This window comes from Sus scrofa, chromosome 2, assembly GCF_054392235.1.
Source record: "Sus scrofa isolate SSC_HxYL_T2T_F1_AM1 chromosome 2, Sscrofa_HxYL_maternal_Yorkshire_Landrace_v2.0, whole genome shotgun sequence".
NCBI lineage: Eukaryota > Metazoa > Chordata > Mammalia > Artiodactyla > Suidae > Sus > Sus scrofa.
In genome coordinates, this window is record NC_139384.1 from 90763074 (window position 1) to 90787050 (window position 23977).

The following is a 23977-nucleotide window of genomic DNA, read 5'->3' on the forward strand; positions in this document are numbered from 1 at the left end:
TTTCAGGTTCGGTCCCTGCCTTGCTCAGTGGGTTGACGATCCGGCATTGCCGTGAGCTGTGGTGTAGGTTGCAGAAGTGGCTCGGATCCCGCCTTGCTGTGGCTCGGATCCCGCCTTGCTGTGGCTCTGGCGTAGGCTGGTGGCTACAGCTCCGATTGGACCCCTAGCCTGGGAACCTCCATATGCCGCAGGAGTGGCCCAAAGAAATAGCAAAAAGACAAAAAGACAAAAAAAAAAAAATTTAAAGAGAAATTGTTAAACCATTCCTGATTCAAAGCTGCACTGGGAAAGGAACTTGGAGGAGGTTTGGACCAAAGGAAATTGAGTAGCTGACCTCTTGTCCTGGCTCCCCGACTCCTATGACTTGTGAAAAATATGTACTTGACTACATTTTCTTTGTACACCTAAGCAGTGGTGTGAGCAGATCTCAATCATCCTCTCCGTATATCACCCCAACACTCCTTGGGGTGTTCTCCCTCTTTTAGAGATGATGAAAGAGCATTTTAGGGTAAGTTAGTTTCCCAAGGACATGCAATTATGAATCCGGGACTCTCCAGGCACCCAGCCTGAGCGTCTCTCTCTACTGGGCTCTCTCCCAAGGCTCTAGTCTCTCTAGCTTGGCCTCTCTGAGATCACCTTGGCACCATGAGTCAGAAAGGCAAGGTATCCTCCAAGTCATGGGTCAACACTGCTTACAGGAAACAGTGCTGTCCATGAACATTAGAAGCTTAGAGACAAGTCACCTTTGGGCAAAGCTGTTGTTTTGTGTGGGCCTCAGCCTCCTATCTACAGTGTGACAAGACCTACCCTTGTGGTTCCTATTATGATTGCAAGATACCCTCAGCAAAAACCATCAGGAAACTATGAAGCAAGTAAACCAGGTTTATTACTTAGAAGTTATGGAGGGTACACAGGATGCCTGAGGCCACACAAGGTCATGGGTAGAGAGCCTGGGCCCGTTCTGCTTTTATTGGGGTCAAGGGTGTGGGCCTAGGTTTCTTGGGTTCACTCTTCTCTTTACTGGTAAATGTAAATCCTAAGTGCAAGAACTGGAGTTCCTGTTGTGGCTCAGGGGGTTAAGAACTCGACTAGTATCCATGAGAACGCGGGTTCAACCCCCTGACCTTGCTCAGTGGGTTAAGGATCCGGTGTTGCTGCAAGCTGTGGTGCAGATCACAGATGCAGCTCAGTTCTAGCGGTGCTGTGGCTGTGGTGTAGGCAGGCAGCTGCAGCTCCAATTCAACCTCTAGCCCCAGAAACTTCCATGTGCCACAGGGGTGACCCTAAAAAGAAAACAACAACAACAAAAGAGCAGGAATTAAAGTCTCAGGGAGCAAAAAACAAGTGGCCAAACGAAAAAAATATTTAAAACAGAAGAACTTAAGGGGTTCAGCCCGGCTCCTTATCTGGTTCTGTGGCTGGCAATATGTTTGTTCACATGACAGTCTTTGAAGTGGATGCAATCAAAAGCTTAAGTCAGACACTTGCATTACAATAAAAAAAAAAACACTTCAACTGTCAGACACACTACAGTTATGAAGAAGAGGGATGTGTTTCTAGTTGAGGGCTTCTGGGTGTTAGTTGGAACAATTCACCATGTTCTAGCACTAGCTGTTCAGGTGTGAGATGTCTGGAACAGTGGGGACAGTCCTGCCCTTTGTGTTCTGAGAACCATCCCACACAGGACAGAAAACAGCAGGCTGCAAACAGGTTTCATCAAATCATTGGCTTGTGTCCTCACCTTAGGGTCTAAAACCTTACCCCTTGATAGCTGTGAGGTGGATGCAGTAGTCACAGCCACATTACAGGGCAGCAGGAAGCCTAAGTGGCTTGCCCAAGCATGGGATGAGATTTTTGCCTCCAAATGCTGTTCTGCTATGACCAGGGCTCAGAAAAAAACTCTTGGGAGTTATGTAACTGAACTTGAGTCTGCTCATCTGACATGCAGCAAAGCCAATCATCAACACCTGGTTGTACTGAAGGAAATCTGAGCATTTATTTTTTAGGACACTAAGCAAGGAGAAGGGACAGCTTGTGCTTAGAAGACCCACACTTGCCAGTGGCTTTCAGGGAAGGGTTTTGAAAGGCAACATTTGGGGTGAGGAATGTAGGGTGCCTGACTTTCTTCTGATTGGTTAGTGGTAAGTGATAGGTTCCTGAAGGATGGAGACAGACCCCAAACCCCTAAATGTGGCTGTTCACCTTGGAGACCTGCTGTGGACACACCCACCCAGAACGTGATGCTCAAGTTCGGCAGCAAGAAACAACGGCCTGCAGAAAACAAGTGCCTGCATAGATTAACCTCCTACAAGGATTGACTGCCCTCTGTCATGGGACTCTACCCCCTACCCCTCCCTTGACCTTCCCCTCCTTCTTCGTTGTTCCTGCCATGAACTCCATCCAGCCACAGATTCCCGCCACGGATCTTTTACAAGCCTAGCACCTCCTCACAGTCAGAGCTGTCCCCATCTTGAGCTCAGCCCATGTCCCTCTGATGCCTTAGTAAATCTTTTTTGGTTTACTAACTTGGCCTTGCTCATTCCTCTCTTGGCAAACCTAACAGTAAGGTAAAAGGGTGATGTTTCAGGAATCTTAATCATCCACCTTCTGGTTCCAACCAATCTGGGGTCTGGGGCTTGTGGTTAGCAGGTAGACACCATTCTCCACCTGAAGGAGGGGTCTTAGTTTCTTCAGAAAGCGCAAAGATTCTCACAGACTGTTACTTATATCCCTTGAGGAGGAGCTAAGACTCCACTTTATCACTGAACTATTGTTTCTTGACTGCTTTTGCTTGACTGTTCCTGCATTCCTTTTTTTCCCCAATTAGTAACTGAGTCTGCTCTTTGGAACTCTGTGAATGTCTAGGGGGCCAAAGGCTTTTTCTGCAAACAAGAAATGGGTGACACAAAGGGGCCTGTGTACCTGGGAGGGGCCCCAGGATCCTGCCCAGTTTTAGTCCTCCCTTTTCTTTGAACTCCTCAATCCTGAGAGGAACAGGGGTAAGACAAGAAAGAGAAAACAGTTTGGGATACAGAGGGGAATCATAAACTTGGCTTTAGTGGGGTTTGGTTTCAGATAGATCCAGCCACAACCTCGCCAGGAACACGCAGTGTCCAGAAGAGCATCACTTTTTACAGGAATAATAGGGCTTCCTTTACCCATCTAGAGGCAGGGGACATTTTTCTGATCCCCTTATTCTATAGTCACCTGGTGAGGTTTCAACCAGTAAAGTTGAAAATTTTCAACCAGTAAAGTTTTTAAAAAGAAAAGAAAATTTCTGGAAGATACTCATGTATTTACACATTTTGGAAGAAAGTTTTCTCACTACTTTTTGCCAAAAGTGCCCCCCAGTGAAGACTAGCCCAATGCAAGGTTTGCAGGGGACCAGTGTGGTCAGAGTGGGCCAGATTGGCTGTGGGAAGAGAACAACCACAAGGGGGCAGTAAAAGCCAGTGGATGAGTGAGGTGCTGGGAGTGGGAAGGAACACCCCCCACTTAGTACCTGGAGGTTCCCCTTTACTTATAGCACAGGGACCCACAGGCAGTTAACTTTTATCCTGGCACTTATACAGTGAGACGTCTCCTTGACTGTATTTCGTTGGGGAAAGTAGAAGAGGAGAGGAACAGGAATTACCAGGAAAGATGATCCTCACCCAGCCCACCCCATCTCTTTCCCCTTTCAGGGGGAGGGAGAGGCCTGGGGTGGGCATGAGAGGTGGCCAGGCACTTGTTCTTAGAGCCAAGCTCCTTCTCAAGGACTGTCAGACTGGACCAGGAGGACTGGAATGAAAACATTTGGTGTTTTTCAAGAGGAACTGCTGTGGTTTTTCAGGAAGGAGGCTGAAAAGGAAAGTGGCCCCACTTTTTGCACGAGAAGGGCCAGGGTTGTGAGGCTCATGAGGGACGGATGCCTGGGCCTGCTCAGATCCTGCATCTTTTTTTTGGTTGCGCTTGCACCATGCAGAAGTTCCCGGGACAAAGATCGAACACATGCACAGTGCCACAGCTGTAACCGGAGCCACAGCAGTGACAACACCAGATCCCCAACCCACTGAGATGTGAAGGAACTCTTTTTTTTTTCTTTTCTTTTTGACCATACATTGTACAGCAGCCCTTTGGGTAGGTTTGGCTCCAATGGAACGAAGAGATCGGCAGTGTACAAAACCATCCTCCTCTGCAGTTCTGGCTGGCTACTGACATTATCTCCTGCAGGAGAACCCCGCCCCCCACAGAATTGGGCCCTCACTCCGAGAGACTCAGGCATGGTTCTGAGGCCCTTCCCTCCCTTCCTGCTTCCCTCCCTCCTCCTCTCCCATCGAAAATTTCACACCTAACTATGTAAGAGTAGAGCAAAGAGAATGGTGTACCTCAGCATGTGTTTACCTTGGGAAAAGCAACAGTGACGGCTGCTGCCACTGGGAGCAGAAGGTCCTCTTGCTAGTAGATGGCATCTGCAGAACTTCTGAAAGTGGAAATAGGGAGCACATGAGGATGCTGAGACCACAGGCACGGACAGCACGTGTGCCTGCCCTGGCTCTCAGAGAGCACTGACCAAAAGTGCCTTCACTGCTCACTGCAATGAGGTCCTGCTGTATAGCACAGGAACTATGTCCAATCACTTGTGACAGAACATGATAGAAAATAACATGAGAAAAAGAATGTATGTGAATATGTAGGAGTTCCCATTGTGGCTCAGTGGTAACAAACCTGACTAGTATCCATGAGGATGTAAGTTCGATCCCTGGCCTTGCTCAGTGGGTTAAGGATATATCGTTGCTGTGAGGTGTGGTGTAGGTCATAGACACACAGCTTGGATCCTGCATTGCTGTGGCTGTGGTGTAGGCCAGCAGCTGCACCACCAATTAGACCCCTAACTTGGGAACTTCCATATGCCAATGGTGCGGCCCTGAAAAAACAAAACAAAACAAAGAGGTATATATATGCATAACTAGGTCACTTTGCTGTACAGCAGAAATTGACAGAACACTGTATTTTTTTTTCTTTGTCTTTTTAGGGCTGCACCCATGGCATAAAGAGGTTCCCAGGCTAGGGGTCCAATCAGAACTGTAGCAACCGGGCTACTTGAGAGCCAAAGCAACACGGGATCCAAGCTGTATCAGCAACCTACACCACAGCTCAGGGCAATGCCAGATCCTTAACCTACTGAGTGAGGCCAGGGATCAAACACATGTCCTCAAGAATGCTAGTCCAGTTCGTTAACTGCTGAGCCACAATGGCAACTCTTTTTTTTTTTTTTGAAAGAATATTGTAAACCGACTATAATAATTTTTTTTTAATGAGAGGTCTGGAAGAGACGCGATTAAAATGGCGGAACAGAAGGACTGGAGCTTGCCTTCCCTCATAAAAACAACAAACTTACAACCAACTGCTGAAAAACCTTCAAACGAATGGATGGCAAACTATCCAAAAAGATATCCTACTCCAGAAGACAAAAAGGAGGCCACATCAAGACAACAGGAGGGGCAATTATGCAATATAAGTAACCCCATACTCGCCAGGTGGGCAGCCCACAGACTGGGGACCTGGCATTGGGAGAAGGAGCCCCCAGAGCATCTGGCATTGAAGGCCAGTGGGGCTTGTGCACAGGAGCTCCATAAGACTGGGGGAAACAGAGACCCCATTCTTGAAAGGCGCTCACAGGCTTTCATGTGCTCTGGGTTCCAGGGCAAAGCAGAGACTCCATAGGAATCTGGGTTGGACATGACTGCAGTTCCTGGAGGATCTCCTGGGAAAACAGGGGGTGACTGTGGCTCCTTGTGGGGGAAGGTCATTGGAGGCTAAATTCTCTGGAATAATCATCAGCCTGCGTTCCTCTAGAGGTGGCCACCCATCAGTGCTGAAAGCCCCAGGCCAAACAATAATCCAGCTGGGATCACAGCACCACCCATCAGTAAACAGGCTGTCTAAAGACTCCTCAGGCACACAGCAGTCTCTAATCTCACCCAGAGACAAAGCCCACCCACCAGAGGGTTAAGAATAGGCCCCACCTCCCAGTGGGCAGGCACCAGTCCCTCCCATCAGGAAGCCTACAGCAAGCCCCTGTACCAGCATCAGCCACAAGGGGCGAGGACAGCAGAAGCAAGAGAAGCTACAACTCTACTGTCTGCAAAAAGGAGACCACACCAAAAACCTATAAATATGAAAAGGCAGAGAACTATAACTCAGATAAGGGAGCAAGAAAAAACCCAGAAAAATAGCTAAGTGATCTGGAGATTATCAGCCTCCAGGAAAAAGACTTTAGACTGATGATAGTGAGGATGATGCCAAGACACTGGAAATAAGCTGGAGGCAGAGAGTGATAATTTACAGCAAACACTGAGCAAAGAAATACAAAATTTAAAACTTATGCAAGCAGGAGTTCCCATCATGGTGCAGCAGAAGTGAATCTGACTAGGAACCATGATGTTGCAGGTTCCATCCCTGGCCTGGCTCAGCAGGTTAAGGATCCAGCATTGCCATGAGCTGTGGTGTAGGTAGCAGACATGGCTCACATCCCATGTGGCTGTGGCATAGGCCGGCAGCTACAGCTCCAATTCGACCCCTAGCCGGGGAACCTCCATATGCCGCGGGTGTGGCCATAAAAAGACAAAAAGACCAAAACAAAACAAAACCTTATGCAAGCAGAGATGCAAAATACAATAGCTGAAATAAAAAACTCTTTAGTTGCAACCAATAGCAGAATATGGGAGGCAGAAGAACGAATAAGCAAGGTGGAGGACAGACTGGTGGAAATCACTGAAGAGGAACAGAAAAGAGAAAAAAGATTGAAAAGAAATGAAGACAGTCTAGGAGAACTCTGGGAGAATGTTAAACACACCAACACCCATATTATAGGGGTGCCAGAAGGAGAAGAGAGAGAAAGGGACAAAAAAAGATTGGAAGAGATAATAGCCAAAAACTTCCTTAACACGGGAAAGGAACCACTCACTCAGATCAAGGAAGCACAATGAGTATCATAGTAAAATAAACCCAAGGAGGAACTCCCCAAGGCACATATTAATCAAACTGACCAAAATTAAAGACAAAGAGAGATTATTGAAAGAAAGTAGGGAAAAGAAACAAATAACCTACAAGGGAACCCTGATAAGGTTATCAGCAGATTCTTCAGCAGAAACTCTGCAGGCCAGAAGGGAGTGGCACAATATACTTAAAGTGATGAAAGGAAAAAACCTCCAACAAAGATTACTCTGTCTGGCAAGGTTTCCACTCAGGTTGGAGGGAGAAATCAAAAGCTTAACAGACAAGCAAAAGCTAAGAGAATTCAGCAACACTAAACCAGCTTTATGACAAATACTGAAGGAACTTCTCTAGGCAGAAAAGGCCACACTAGAAACAAAAATACTACAAACAACAAGGATCACAGTAAAGGTAGGAAATCATCCACGCACGAATATGCTACCAAAATCAGAAACAATGAAAAGAGGAGGGTACAAATGCAGGACACTGGAAATGCACTTGCAATTAAGAGACCAACAACTTAAAAAATGATCTCATGTATATATGTAGATTCCTATATCAAAACTTCAGGGTAACTGCAAACAAAAAAATCTACAATAGATACACACACAAATAAGAAAAATCAACTCAAATACAGCACTAAAGATAGTCATCAAACCACAAGAGGAGAGAACAAGAGAAGAAGGGAAGGAAGAAGACCAACAAAAACAAATCCAAACCACTTAATAAAATGGCAATAAGAACATACATATCAGTAATTACCCTAAACATAAATGGGCTAAATGCCCCAACCAAAAGACAGGGACTGGCCGAATGCATACGAAAATAAGACCCATATAATATGCTTTCTTCAAGAGACTGACTTCACTTCTAGGGACACATACAAACTGAAAGCGACAGGATGGAAGAAAATATTCCATGCAAACGGGAACCCAAAGAAAGCTGGCGTAGCAATACTCATATCAGACAAAATAGACCTTAAAATAAAGAATAGTATGAGACACAAAGAAGGACATTACCTAATGGTCAAAAGATCAATCCAAGAAGAAGATATAACAATTGTAAATATATATGCGCCCAACAATAGGATCACCTCAATATATAAGGCAACTGCTAACAACCTTAAAAGGAGAAACCAACAATAACACCATAATAGCGGGGCACTTTAACACCCACTTACAGCAATGGACAGATCGTCCAGACAGAAAATCAACAAGGAAACACAGGCCCTAAATGAAGCATTAGACCAGATGGACTCAATAGATATTTATAGAACATTCCGTCCAAAAGCAGCAGAATACACATGCTTCTCAAGTGCACACGGAACATTCTCTAGGATTGATCACATTCCGGCCCACATATCGAGCCTCGGTCACTTTAAGAAAACTGAAATCACATCAAGCATCTTTTCCGACCACAATGCTTGACGACTGGAAACCAACAACAAGGAAAAAAACTGCAAAAAACACAAACACGTGGAGACTAAACAACATGCTACTACTAGACAACCAATGCACCACTGAAGAAATCAAAGAGGAAATTCAAAAATACCTAGAAGCAAATGACAACAAAGACACAACACTCCAAAACCTAGGGGATGCAGCAAAAGCAGTTCTAAGAGGGAAGTTTATAGCAATACAAGCCTACCCCAGGAAACAAGAAAAACCTCAAATACACAACCTAACTTTACATCTAAAGCAGCCAGAGAGAGAAGAACAGACAAGACCTGAAGTTAGCAGAAGGACAGAAATCAAAGATCAGAGCAGAAATGAATGAAACAGAAATGAAGAAAACCACAGAAAAGATCAACGAAACTAAAAGCTGGTTCTTTAAAAAGAGCAACAAAATTGATAACCCTTAGCCAGACTTATCAAGAAAAATAGAGGACTCAATCAAGAAAATCAGAAATGAAAAAGGAGAAGTTACAACGGACATCACAGAAATACAAAGGACCATAAGAGACTGCTACATGCAACCATATGCTAATAAAACGGACAATCTAGAAGAAACGGACAAATTCTTAGAAAAGTACAATCTTCCAAGACTAAACCAAGACGAAATAGAAAAGATGAATGGATCAATCACAAGTACTGAAACTGAAACTTTGATTGAAAAAACTTGCAACAGGGAGTTCCCGTGTGGCTCAGCGGTTAACAAGTCCAACTAGGAACCATGAGGTTGCGGGTTCGATCCCTGCCCTTGCTCAGTGGGTTAAGGATCCAGCGTTGCCATGAGCTGTGGTATAGCTTGCAGACGCAGCTTGGATCTGGCGTTGCTGTGGCTCTGGCACAGGCCAGAGGCTGCAGTTCCAGTTAGACCCCTAGCCTTGGAACATCCATATGCCACGGGAGCAGCCCTAGAAAAGGCAAAAAGACCCTCCCCCAAAAAAATTTAAAAAAAAAGTGCAACAAACAAAAGTCCAGGACCAGATGGCTTCACAGGTGAATTCTATCAAACACTCACAGAAGAGCTAACACCTATCCTTTTGGAACTATTTCAAAAAACTGCAGAGGAAGGAACCAACACTCCCAAACTCATTCAACGAGGCCACCATCACCCTGATACCAAAACCAAAGATACCACAAAAAAAGAAAATTGCAGACCAATATCACTGATGAACATAGATGAAAAAAATCCTCAACAGAATTCTAGCAAACCGAATCCAACAATACCTTAAAAGGATTGTCCATCGTGATAAAGTGGGATTTATCCCAGGGATGCAAGGATTCTTCAATATCCACAAATCAATCAGTGTGATACACCACATTAAAAAAACTGAAGAGTAAAAACCATATGATCCTCTCAGTAGATGCAGCAAAAGCCTTTGGGAAAATCCAACAACCATTTCTGATAAAAACCCTTCAGAAAGTGGGCACAGAGAGAACCTACCTCAACATAATAAAGGCCATATATGACAAACCCACAGCAAACATCATTCTCAATGGTGAAAAGCTGGAGTTCCCATGGTGGTGCAGCAGAAAAGAATCCGACTAGAAACCATGAGGTTGCGGGTTTGATCCCTGGCCTCACTCAGTGGGTTAAGATCTAGTGCTGCCATGACCTGTGGTGTGGGTCACCAGACATGGTTTGGATCTGGTATGGCTGTGGCTGTGGCTGTGGCTGTAGCCAGCAGCTGTAGCTCCGATTAGACCCCTAGCCTGGGAACCTCCATATGCTGCAGGTGCAGCCCTAAAAAGCAAAAAAAAAAAAAAAAAAAAAGGTGAAAAGCTGAAAGGATGTCCGCTCTCGCCAATACTATTCAACATAAGTTTTGGAAGTCTTTTTGTTGTTGTTGTTGTTATCTTTTTGCCATTTCTTGGGCTGCTCCCGCAGCATATGGAGGTTCCCAGGCTAGGGGTCCAATGGGAGCTGTAGCTGCCAGCCTATGCTAGAGCCACAGCAACGTGGGATCCGAGCCACGTCTGTGACCTACACCACAGCTCACGGCAACGCCGGATCGTCAACCCACTGAGCAAGGGCAGGGACCGAACCCGCAACCTCATGGTTCCTAGTCGGATTCGTTAACCACTGCGCCACGACGGGAACTCCAGTTTTTAGAAGTCTCAGCCACAGCAATCAGAGAAGAAGAATAAAAGGAATCCAAATTGGAAAGGAAGAAGTAAACCTATCACTGTCTGCAGATGACATGATACTATACCTAGAGAATCCTAAAGATGCTACCAGAAGACTGTTAGAGCTCATCAATGAATTTGGCAAAGACGCAGGCTACAAAATTAATACGCAGAAATCAACTGCATTCCTATATACCAACAACAAAAGATCAGAAAGAGAAACTAAGGAAACAATCCCATCTACCATCACATCAAAAAGAATAATATCCCTGGGAATAAACCTGCCTAAAGAAGACAACAGACCTGTACCCTGAAAACTATAAGACACTGATGAAAGAAATCAAAGATGACACAAACAGATACCATGCATGAAAGACAAACCACGCTCTTGGATTAGAAGAATCAATATTATCAAAATGACTATACGACCCAAGGGCAATCTACCGATTCAATGCAATCCCTATCAAAGCACCAAGGGCATTTTTCATAGACCATAACAAAATATCTTAAAGTTTGTCTGGAAGCACAAAAGGCCCAGGATAGCAAAAGCCATCCTGAGAAAGAAAAACGGAGCTGGAAGAATCAGGATCCCCGACCTCAGACTATACTACACAGCTACAGTCATCAAAACCATATGGTACTGGCACAAAGACAGAAATATAGATCAGTGGAACAGGATAGAAAGCCCAGAATTAAACCCACACACCTACAGTCAACTAATCTATGACAAAGGAGGCAAGAAATATACAATGGAGAAAAGACAGTCCCTTCAATAAGTGGTGCTGGGAAAACTGGACAGCCACATGTAAAAGAATGAAATTAGAACACTTCCTAATACCACACACAAACAGAAACTCAAAATAGATTAAAGACCTAAATATAAGACCACACACTAAAAAACTCTTAGAGGAAAACATAGGCCGAACACTCTCTGACAAACCACAGCAAAATATCTTCTCAGATCCACCTCCTAGAATAATGACAATAAAAACAATAGGAGTTCCCATTGTGGATCAGTGGTTAACGAATCTGACTAGGAACCACGAGGTTGCAGGTTCAATCCCTGCCCTTGCTCAGTGGGTTAAGGATCTGGTGTTGCCGTGAGCTGTGGTGTAGGTCGAAGATGTGGCTCGGATCCCTCATTATCTTGGCTCTGGGGTAGGCCAGTGGCTGCAACTCCAACTTGACCCCTATGCTGGGAATCTCCATATGCTGAGGGAGCGGCCCTAGAAATGGCAAAAAGGCAAAAATAAACAAATAAATAAATAAATTTAAAAATAGGAGTTCCCGTCGTGGCACAGTGGTTAACGAATCCGACTAGGAACCATGAGGTTGCAGGTTCGATCCCTGGCCTTGCTCAGTGGGTTGACGATCCGGCATTGCTGTGAGCTGTGGTGTAGGTTGCAGATGGGGCTCGGATCCCGAATTGGTGGCTACAGCTCCAATTCGACCCCTAACCTGGGAACCTCCATATGCCACGGAAGCGGCCCAAAGAAATTGCAAAAAGACAAAAATAAAAAATAAAAAATAAAAAAAAGAACACTTCCTATTACCATACACAATAAGAAACTCAAAATAGATTAAAGACCTAAATATAAGACCACACACTAAAAAACTCTTAGAGGAAAACATAGGCTGAACACTCTCTGACAAACCATAGCAAAGTACCTTCTCAGATCCACCTCCTAGAGTAATGACAATAAAAACAACAATACACAAAGGGGACCTAATTAAACTTAAAAGTTTTTATACAGCAAAGGAAACCTAAACAAAACGACAACCCACAGAATGGGAGAAAATATTTTCAAATGGAGCAAGTGACAAGGAATTAATCTCCAAAATTTATAAATACACCCTACATCTCAATACCAAAAAAACAAACAACCCCATCAAAAAATGGGCAGAAGATCTAAACAGACAATTCTCCAAAGAAGACTCACAGATTGCCAAGAAACACATGAAAAGATGTTCATCATCACTCATTATTAGAGAAATGCAAATCAAAACCATTATGAGGTATGGAGTTCCTATCGTGGCTCAGTGGTTAATGAATCTGACTAGGAAACATGAGGTTGGGGGTTTGATCCCTGGCCTTGGTCAGTGGGTTAAGGATCTGGCGTTGCCGTGAGCTGTGGTGTAGGTCAAAGACGTGGTAGGATCCCGCCTTGCTGTGGCTCTGGTGTAGGCCGGTGGCTATAGCTCCGATTAGACCCCTTTCCTGGGAACCTCAATATGCCATGGGAAGCGGCCCTAGAAAAAGCAAAAACACACACAAAAAAAACAAAACAAAACACTATGAGGTACCACCTTGCACCAGCCGGAATGGCCATCATCAAAAAGTCTACAAACAATAAATGATGGAGAGTGTGGAGAAAAAGGAATACCATTACACTGTTGGTGGGAACGTAAATTGGTGCAACCACGGTGGAAAACAGTATGGAGATTCCTCAGAAAACTAAAAATAGAACTACCATTTGATCCAGCAATCCCACTCTGGGGCATCTCTCCAGAGGAAACCATGACTTGAAAAGGTAAGTACTCAAATGTTCACTGGAGCACTATATAAAATAACCAAGACATGGCAACAACCTAAATGTCCATCGACAGAGGAGTGGATCAAGAAGATGTGGTACATATACACAATGGAATATTACTCAGCCATTCAAAGGAAAGAAATAAGGCATTTGCAGCAACATGGATGGACCTAGAAATTATCATGCTAAATCAAGTTAGTGAGACACAAATGGCATTTGCTATAATTTACATGTGGAATCTAAAAAAAGGATACAGGAGTTCCCATCATGGCTCAGTGGTTAACCAATAGGACTAGGAACCATGAGGTGGTAGATTCGTTCCTGGCCTTGCTCAGTGGGTTAAGGATCCAGCGTTGCTGTGAGCTGTGGTGTAGGTCGCAGATGTGACTCGGATCTGGCTTTGCTGTGGCTCTGGTGTTGGCTGGTGGCTACAGCTCTGATTAGGCCCCTAGCCTGGGAACCTCCATATGCAACGGGTTTGGCCCCAGAAAAGGCAAAAAGACAAAAAAATAAAAAATAAAAAAATAAAAATAAAAAAAGGATATAATCAACTTCTTTGCAGAACAGATACTGACTCACAGACCTTGAAAAACTTATGGTTTCCAAAGGACATAGGTTGCGGGATGGGGAGATGCGCTGGGAGTTTGGGATGGAAATGATATAAAATTGGTTGTGTTGATGATTTTACAGCTATAAATGTAATAGAATTCACTGAGTAATAAAATAAAAATGGCAGGTCTGTTTCTTCTTTTCATATCTTTATGCTCTTTTTCTTGTCTTCCCTCTCCACTGACCAACACTCCCCACCCCCAACACAAACATTCCGGCTTAGGGGCTAGGACTTCTAGTTAAATGCTTTAGAGAAATGGTGGATAGCAATTCCCAATTTACATGGAATATTTTAATTTTTTTGTCTTTTGTCTTTTCAAGGCTGAACCCGCAGCATGTCAAAGTTCCCAGGACAGGTGTCAAATCAAAGCTGTAGCTCTTGGCCTACGCCACAGCAATGAGGGATCTGAGCATCATCTGCGACCTACACCACAGTTCACAGCAACGCCTGATCCTTAACCCACAGCGAGGCCAGGGATCAAACCCGTGTCCTCATGGATACTAGTCAGATTCGTTAACCACTGAGCCATGACGGGAACGCCTACTTGGTATATCTTTAAAGTATCATCATTAAACACTGTGTTTGTATACATTTAAGTTTTTTTTTTCCTTTTTAGCTGTGCCTATGGTATGCAGAATTTCCCAGCCACTTATCAAACCCATGCCACAGCATTGACAACACTGGATCCTTAATCTGCTGTGTCATTAGGGAACTCCTGTATACATTATTTTGTACCTACTTCTTTTCAGATTAAGGAAGTTTCCTTCTTTTTTTTTTTTTTTTTTTTTTTTAAGGGCTGCAAGTGCAGCATATCAAAGTTTCCAGGCTAGGAGTCGATTCAGACCTGGGGATCCCAAGTTGTGTCTGTGGCCTACATCACAGTTCACAGGAACACTGGATCCTTAATCCACTGGGCAAGACCAAGGATCAAAGCCGAGTCTTCATGGATACTAGTTGGGTTCGTTAACCACTGAGCCATGATGGGAAGTCCTGTCCCACTAGTATTATTATTATTATTATTATTATTGTCTTTTTGCCATTTGGGCCGCTCCCGCGGCATATGGAGGTTCCCAGGCTAGGGGTCAAACTGGAGCTGTAGCCCCTGGTCCACACCAGAGCCCCACCAACTCGGGGTCCGAACCGCGTCTGCAACCTACACCACAGCTCACGGCAACGCCGGATCCTTAACCCACTGAGCGAGGCCAGGGACCGAACCCTCAACCTCATGGTTCCTAGTCGGATTCGTTAACCACTGCGCCACAATGGGAACTCCCCACTAGTATTATTTATCTTTCTCTTTATCATCAATGAATTATTTGAAAGCAAAAAATTTCATGTCATTTTACTCTTAGATACTCCCATATGCACTTCTGAAATATATGGACACTTTGATACATAACACAGTACCATTTTCACACCCAAAAAAGTTAACGATAAAAACTTGCTATCATCTAATCCCCATTTCATAATCATACTTCCCCGACCATGTCAAAAGTCAACTTTTCTTGGCTGATTTAGAAATCAGGTTTCTAATAAAGACCATGAGTTGCATTTGCTTATGGTCTTCTGGTCTCATTTCATCTACAGTAACCCACCCCCACCTCCTAACACAAGCACACACTTTATGCCATCGCTGTGTTGAAGAAACCAGGTCATCTGATACGGTAGTGTCACTTGCTACTTGATAGTCATTTAACCTGTTCTGCATATTTCCCATAAACTAGAAGTCTTGACTAGATTCAGATTCAACTTTTCTCTCTTGCAAGAATACTTCACAGGTGGCACTGTGAGCTTCAGATGTCATCCCATCAGGAGGCACATCATATCTTGTTTGATTTTCCCACTCTTAGTGATGCCAAGTTTTCGTTGGAGGTACAATGTAATACCTCCAACGAAAAGTTCCCTAACAAACTTTTGTCCAGTGGTTTCATCCATTGATGGCTTTACCTTAATGAACTACTTCATGAAGAGCTGCAAAATTATATTCTAATGCTGTCATTCTTTTTAAAGAGTACAAACTTTCCCTCATCAATTAGTATTATTTGATCACTATGTAATACTGTTCATACAAGACAGAATAAATGCTTCTTCCCCTTTACTTGCTAACTTTTTAAAGACTCAGTGCCTATTCTGGTTATCATCAATGGTACCCATCAATCAACCTCTTCCTCTCTCTCTCCTCCCCACTCCCCCAACCCCACAATAGGAGTATGAGTTTGCATGTTTTATAAATACAGATCTCCTTTGACTTACAATGGAGTTATGCCCTGATATATACCATCACAAGTTGAAAATATTCTAAAATGAAAATGCATTTAAAACACCTAACCTACTGACCGTCATAGCTTAGCCTAGCCTACCTTAAACATACTCACATTAGCCTACAGTTCGCTAGCACAAAACCTATTTACTATTTTTGTTGTCTTTTCAGGGCCCAATTTGCAGCATATGGAGGTCCCCAGGCTAGGGGTCAAATTGGAGCTGTAGCATCTGGCCTAAACCACAGCAACACCAGACCCAGGCCGTGTCTGTGACCTACACCACAGCTCATGGCGATGCCAGATCCTTAACCCACTGAGTGAGGCCAAGGATCGAACCCACATCCCTCATGGATACTAGTCAGATTCATTTCTGCTGAGCCACAACAGGAACTCCCACAAAGCCTATTTTATAATGAAGTGTTGAATAGCTCATGTAACTTATTGAATACTGTACTGAAAGTGAAAAATAACCCCAACTAGTGTCCATGAGGTTGCAGGTTCAATCCCTGGACTCGCTCTGTGGGTTAAGGATCTGGCATTGCAGTGAGTTGTGGTGGAGGTCAAAGATGCGCCTCAGATCTGGCGTGGCTGTGATATAGGCCAGCAGCTGTAGCTCTGATTAGACACCTAATGGGAACCTCCATATGCTGTGGGTACGGCTCTAAAAAGCCAAAAAAAAAAAAAAAAAAGCATCTGGTATTGTCACTGCAGTGACTAGGGTTGCTGCTGAGCACAGGTTCAGTCCCTGGCCTGGGAACTTTCACATGCCATGGGCGAGGCCAAAAAAAAAAAAAAAAAAAAAAAAAAAAAAAAAAAAAAAAAAGCTATATGTACTTTTCCACACTTAAAACTGTAAAATATTTCTGAGAGGATTTAAAAACCGAAATACATACCTATGGTCAATTAATCATCAACAAAGAAAAAATACACAATGGGGGAAAAGACAGTCTCTTTAGCAAGTCGTGCTGGGAAAATTGGACAGCTGGATGTAAATCAATGGACTCAGAATACTCCCTCACATCGTATTAAAAAAACTCAAAATGGCTTAAAGACTTAAATACAAGACACGACACTGATCTCAGAGAAACAGCAGTGAGTGATGGCTTAAAGGGAGATTTTAATTCTTTGCTCAGGAATTGAACCTGGGCAGCCTGGATGAAAACAGGAATCCTAGCCACTAGACCAGCTAGATGCTAGAAGAATTGCCTTGATTCTTGCCCCCTGTTAAAAGTAAGAATGTTTCAAGGAGGCAAAGACTGTAAAAACAGGTATAAAGTTTATTATTAGAAAAACAGGGAGCTCCCGTTGTGGTGCAGTGGTTAATGAATCCAACTGGGAACCATGAGGTTTTGGGTACGACCCCTGGCCTTGCTCAGTGGGTTAAGGATCTGGCCTTGCCTTGAGCTGTGGTGTAGGTCGCAGATGCGGCTTGGATCCAGCATTGCTGTAGCTGTGGTGTAGGCCAGCGGCTATAGCTCCAATTCGACCCCTAGCCTGGGAACCTCCATATGCTGAGGGAGCAGCCCAAGAAATGGCAAAAAGACAAAAAAGAAAAACAGTACAACATGTGGGAGAGCACACAGAGAAGTAGTCTATTTATCTACAGTAGAAACAAAGCAGTAAGAGACACCCAAAAGAGGAATTTGGGTGCTGGCGTCCTCCTCACTGAGGGGGCACACCAGAGAGGTGATTTATATCCCTTACACAGGACAGCTCTTCCAGGTTCTTGTTTTCCTTTGGCCAATTATCTTGTTTTATCTTATTTCTCACACCTGACTGGACACAGGGCCCTCCCTGATATGCATGTGCATCTTTTGGTCAAGATAGATTTCAGTCCAAAGGGTTCTGAGATTGTATCAAGACTTATTATGGCCTGGCGCCCCCTCCCTTTTGGACCCCAGGAGGTTTTTTGTTTGTTTTCATGTTTTGCTTTTTTTTTTAGGGCTGCACCTGAGGCATACGGAGGGGTTAAATCAGAGCTACAGCTGCTAGCCTACAGGCTAGGGGTCGAATCAGAGCTACAGCTGCTGGCCTACACCACCGCTCATGGCAATGCCGGATCTTTAACCCACTAAGCGAGGTCAGGGATCAAACCTGAAACCTCATGGTTCCTAGTCAAATTCATTTCTGCTGCGCCACAACAGGAACTCCTTGGACCCCTAGGATTTTACCACACATGTGTAATTGGGGAGGTCTCCATGACCCCAGGAGTGATTGATGTGGTCATCTTATCTTTCTACTCTAGCAGAGCTCAGCCCCTGCCATTAACTTTCTCTTTGAGGTGTCAAAGAGAAGTAAGGCCCAATTTACTCAGCCTAACAAGTCCCTGCTATTCTCAGCCCAGGGACCTATCTATCTCCTACCTCAACACAATAAAATTCCTAGAAGAAAATATGGCAAGGGGAGTTCCCATCATGGCAAAGGAGAAACAAATCCAACTAGAACTGTAAGGTTTTGGGTTCGATCCCTGGCCTCACTCAGTGAGTTAGGGATCAGGTGTTGCCATGAACTATGGTGTAGGTCGCAGATGCGGCTCGGATTTGACATTGCTGTGGCTGTGGTGTAGGCTGGCAGCTATAGCTCTGATTAGACCCCTAGCCTGGGAACCTCCATATACCTCAGGGGCGGCCCTAAAAGGACAAAAGAAAAAAAAAAAAGAAAAGAAAAGAAAATATGGCAAGGATTTCCCCTCATGGCTCAGCAGCAACGAACCTGACTAATATCCATGAGAACTTGTGTTCGATCCCTGCCCTTGCTCAGTGGGCTGGGGATCTGGCGTTGCTCTGAGCTGTGCTGTAGGTCACAGACACAGTTCAGATCTGGCCTTGATGTGGCTGCAGCATAGGCAGGCAGCTGCAGCTCCGATTCAACCCCTAGCCTGGGAACCTTCATATGCTGCAGGTGCAGCCCTAAAAAGCAAAGAAAGAAAAAGAAGAAAAAAAAAAGAAAACATGGCAAAACCTTCTCTGACAATGTTTTCTTAGGTCAGTCTCCCAAGGCAATAGAAATAAAAGCAAAAATAAACAACTGGGATGTAGTCAAACTTGTAAGATTTTGCACAGCAAAAGATACCATAAACAAAAAGAAAAGACAACCTATGGACAGGGAGAAAATAGTTTGCAAATAATGTGACCAACAAGGGCTTAATTTCCAAAATACACAAACAGCTCTCATACAACTCAAAACAAAACAAAACAACCCCACAAATAACCAATCAAAGAATGGGCAGAATCAAGTTCTCTTTCGGTGCAGTGGGCTAAGGATCTGGCAGTGTCACTGTAGCCACTGTGGCTTGAGTTCAATCCCTAGCCCAGGAACTTCCACATGCCATGGGCGCAGCCAAAAAAAATGGGCAGAAGACCCACATAGACATCATAGCGGTCAGTGAACCTAACTAGCATCCATGAGGATGCGGGTTCTATCTCTGGCCTCACTCAATGGGTTAAGGATCTGGTGTCGCCATGAGCTGTGGTGTAGGTCACAGATGAGGCTCGGACCTGGCATTGCTGTGGCTGTCTTGTAGGCCAGCAGCTGCAGCTCCAATTCAACCCCTAGCCTGGGAACCTCCATATGCCCCAAGTGCGGCCCTAAGAGACAAAAAGACAAAAAGACAAAAAAAAAAAAAAAAAAAAAAAAAAGCTCATCATTGCTAATTATTAGAGAAATACAAATGAAAACTAGAGTATCACCTCACACCAGTCAGAATGGCTATCATTAAAAAGTCTACAAATAACAAACGCTGGAAAGGGTGTGGAGAAAAGGGAACCCTCCTACACTGCTGGTTGGAATGTAAACTGGTGCAGTCAACTACAGAGAACACTATGGATGTTCCTCAGAAAACTAAATATAGAACCATCATATGATCCAGCAATTCAATTCCTGGGCATACATGCAGAGAAAACTCTAATTTGAAAAGAGACATGCACACCAATGTTCATAGCAGCATGATTTACAATAGCCAAGACATGGAAGCAACCTAAATGTTCATCAACCGATGAATAGATAAAATAAATAAAAAGATAAAAATAGATAAAAAGATACATACACACAATGGAATGCTACTCAGCCATAAAAAGGAATGAAAAAATGCATTTGCAGCAACATGGATGAACCTAGAGATTCTCATACTAAGTGAAGTAAGTTGAAAGTCAGGAGTTCCAGTGGTGGTGCAGTGGAAATAAATCCGACTAGTATCCACGAGGATTCAGGTTCCATCCCTGGCCTTGCTCCGTGGGTTAAGGATCCAGAGTTGCTGTGAGCTGTGGTGTGGTCATAGGCATGGCTCAGATCTGGTGTTGCTGTGGCTATGGTGTAGGCCAGCAGCTACAGCTCCAATTCAATTCCTAGCCTGGGCACTTTCATATGCCATTGGTGTGCTCCCCCCCCCCCCAAAAAAAAAAAACAAAAAAAAGGCACATAGGTTTTCAATGAAAAATTCATGTATTACTTGTGCGGCTTTTAAGAATTCAATAAAATACGGCATCTGAATCCTAGTCTCAGTTCTATTTCAAACTCACTACCCCAACAGGTGTGAACCTATGATTCAAACACTCCGTTTATTAAATATGGAAAGAAAACCCACTATCTAGCCATGCTTCTGAGATGGTGTGAGGGCGAATATAACCACACTTATTAGGAATAATCAGTATCTCAGAAGACAGGAAATGAATACTAAGTAGAGCAGCTAACTTTAAATCATCCTAATTCCTGTCACATTCCTTATTTTTTTAAAGCAACTTGGTGTGAGCGATTAAATACGCATAATATGCAGTTTTCCAGTTTAACGTGTACAACTAAGTGGCATTCACATTGTTAGGCAGTCATCACCCGCTTCCAAAACTTTCTCATCAGCCCAAACAGAAGCTCTGTAACCATCTGGCAGTAACTCTCCATTTCTTCTCCTCTCTCTGTTCCCACCCAGGCCCCAGGAAACGCTAATCTACTTTATGTCTTCATCAATTTGCCTATTCTAGACTTTTTTTGGGGGGGAGGGGGCCCTGCACCCACAGTGTGAAGAAGTTCCTGGGCAAGGGATTGAATTTGAGCCACAGTAGTGACAACACTGAATCCTTAACTGCTAGGCCACCAGGGAACTCTAGTATTTTGTATAAGTGGAGTCATATTTGTTCGTGTCTAACTTATTTCACTTAGCATAACGTTTCCAAGGTTCATCCATGTTCAAGCATATATTAGGAATTTATTCCTTTTATGGCTAGTATTCCATCATATGGATAGGCCACATTTTGTTTAACTATTCATCTTTTGATAGACACTTGGGTTGTTTCCTTCTTTTGGCTATTGTGAGTATGAACATTTGTGGCCAAGTGTCTGCTTGGGTCTTTGTTTCCAGTTCTTTGGGGTATATACCTAGGAATGGAATTGCTGGGTCATACGCCAATTCTGTATTTAGGGTTTTTTTGTTTCTTGTTTTTTTCTTTTTCTTTTTGGCTTTTTGGGGCCACATCCATGGCTTATGGAGGTTCCCAGGCTAGGGGTCAAATCACAACTACAGCTGCCGGCTTACGCCACAGCCACAGCAATGCTGGATCCAAGCTGCAGCTGCCACCTAACCATAGCTCACAGCAATGCCAGATCCTTAATCCACTGATCGAGGCCAGGGATTGAACCCACAACGTCATGGCTCCTAGTCGGATTCGTTTCTGCCACTACGGGAACTCCTGTATTTAATTGTTTGAGGAATTTCGTCTTCACCTGATTGCAATTACTGGAAAAACTAATTCCATTTCACTTTATGTTGTATATAGAAAAAAGTTATGCTCAGTTTTTTGGTTTTGTTTTTTTTGGGGGGGGGGTTTTTTTTGGTTTTGGTTTTTTTTTTTTTGTTTTTTTTTTTTGTTTTTTTTTTGTGGAATAGAATGTGAACCTGTGAGCTTACTGGGGTGAAAAGAGGTAAGTAAACTTTCCATATGACAGGTGTCCTGTTTAATCCTTGAAACTGATAGATACTGGTACCTCACGCAGAAAGTTGAGGAACAGAGGTTAAATAGTCTAGTTGAACAGATACCTAAGTCACTGAATCTCAAAGGTCCATCCTCTTTTGCAGTCCAGGATGATATTTAACCAAAAATGAGGCTGGAACAAACAGTTACAAAGAATATAATTAAAATGCAAAGTTCTCTCTGGATTAGAAGAAAAACTGTCACAGGTGAGTCACTGACTTGAGTGTGAGAAGTATATTGTCTTGAAAATGTTGGCTGTGTCATTTTTGAAGACATCAGAGGAATAATTAAGAAATTTTTATAAGCAAAAACATTGCAATTTGCCATAAGTGGGACTGTGTATAAATAGGAAACAGAACCAAGCCAGCTCATTTCTCTGTTCCTGTCTTGGATTCCTGGGGAACAAGAAATATAATTAACATAAAGAAGATACTTAGTCAAAACAAGCTCCCCTCCCAATATCTCTTAAAGTAACCTCAGCTGACTTCTCTGGAGAGGTAGAGAACTGGTCATAGGACTTTTTTGGAAGATGTTCTATATACCCTGCAAGAAAGTTGGGTCAAGATGAATAATTCAGACACACCAAAGCAAGCTGTCTGTAAGAGGCCCTAAGCTCCACGCTCATTAACAAGTTGCACCCACACCTTCCTTTCCATCAATCTGGGCAGCAGCTGGGGTGAGAATTCCATCGACCACCCCCTCTTCTCCAGCATTTGCTCCTGTTTCCCACCCCCGCCTCCCCATAGGAGTCTGTGTGCTTACAAAATTTTAATTATCCTGTCTCAAAGCTACTACTATCTAGCAAGGCAGCTCTCAAATTCTGGTTGAAGAGAAAATCTGGCCAAAGATTCTTCTTCCCACACCATGGAAGTGCCCCCATCCCTATTTCTCTCCATTTTATCAATCTGGCTTATTACAGCTAAAAATCTTACCACTCTCTAAAATCATGGTGTATTCAATTTATATCTTTCCCTTCACAAGAATACAAGTGCCTGAAATGAGAGACATTTTGTCTATTCTGCTATAGCTATATTCCCAAGGTCTTCAATAGTGCTTGGCACAGAAATTTTAAAAATATGTGTCAGGAGTTCCTGTCATGGCTCAGTGGAAACGAATCCACTATGAACCATGAGGTTGTGGGTTCAATCCCTGGCATCACTCAGTGGGTTAAGGATTCGGCGTTGCCGTGAGCGGTAAGCGTAGGTTACAGATGCAGTTTGGATCTGGTGTTGCTGTGGCTCCGGCATAGGCTGGCAGCAACAGCTCCAATTAGAGCCCTAGCCTGGGAACCTCCGCATGCCGCAGGTGCGGCCCTAAAAGACAAATAAATAAATACAAAAAATGTGTCAAATGCCCCTTGTGGTGCAGGTTAAGGATCCGGTGATACTGCAGCAGCCTCGGTCAATGCTGTGGGGTGGGTTCAATCCCTGGCTGGGGGACTTCTACATGCTGCAGGTGTGGCCAAAAAAATGTGTTTAATAAAATAATGGCTACCTAAATAATGGCTACCTATTATTTTATTTTATTGCTTTTTAGGGCCACACCTGTGGCATATGGAAATTCTCAGGCTAGGAGTTTAATCAGAGCTACAGCTGCAGACTACTCCACAGGAACAGTAACAAAAGATCTGAGCTGCTTCTGTGACCTACATCACAGCTCACAGCAATACCAGATCCTAAACCCACTGAAGGAGGCCAGGGATCAAACCCAAATCCTCATGGATACCAGTTGGGTTCGTTACTGCTGAGCCGCAATGGGAACTCCTATTATCTTACTTTTAAGTTTACTTTTTTTTCACTGACATTCAATAAATTATTTCATATTATGTCCTGTGCTTATTTGTATTTTGGGAAATCAGAGGAGGGTCTCATGTCCATACTCAAGCAAAGCGGGATGGGGAGAAAAGTGACAGTGGCAATGTGATCCACAGGGAGTAGGTGAGGACTTGTGAATTCATGGGGTCTGGACCAGACTGTAACTATTGAGGTTTAAAGAAAAAAAGTGATTCCTAAACTCTGGAAAGCCTAGGACTATTTACATGTAACTCTGAATTACATATAAT

At 43.7% G+C, this 23977-nt stretch overlaps 1 protein-coding gene across 2 annotated transcripts in view; it reads right to left on the minus strand.

The window, feature by feature from the left end:
• Positions 1–23977, minus strand: part of N4BP3 (NEDD4 binding protein 3) — an 83605-nt gene that overhangs the window by 56040 nt on the left and 3588 nt on the right. For both annotated transcript variants that reach the window (XM_085013776.1, XM_085013777.1), the window contains exon 2: positions 4384–4462. The gene's annotated coding sequence lies outside the window, so the exon portion shown is untranslated. The remainder of the gene's footprint in view (positions 1–4383; positions 4463–23977) is intronic.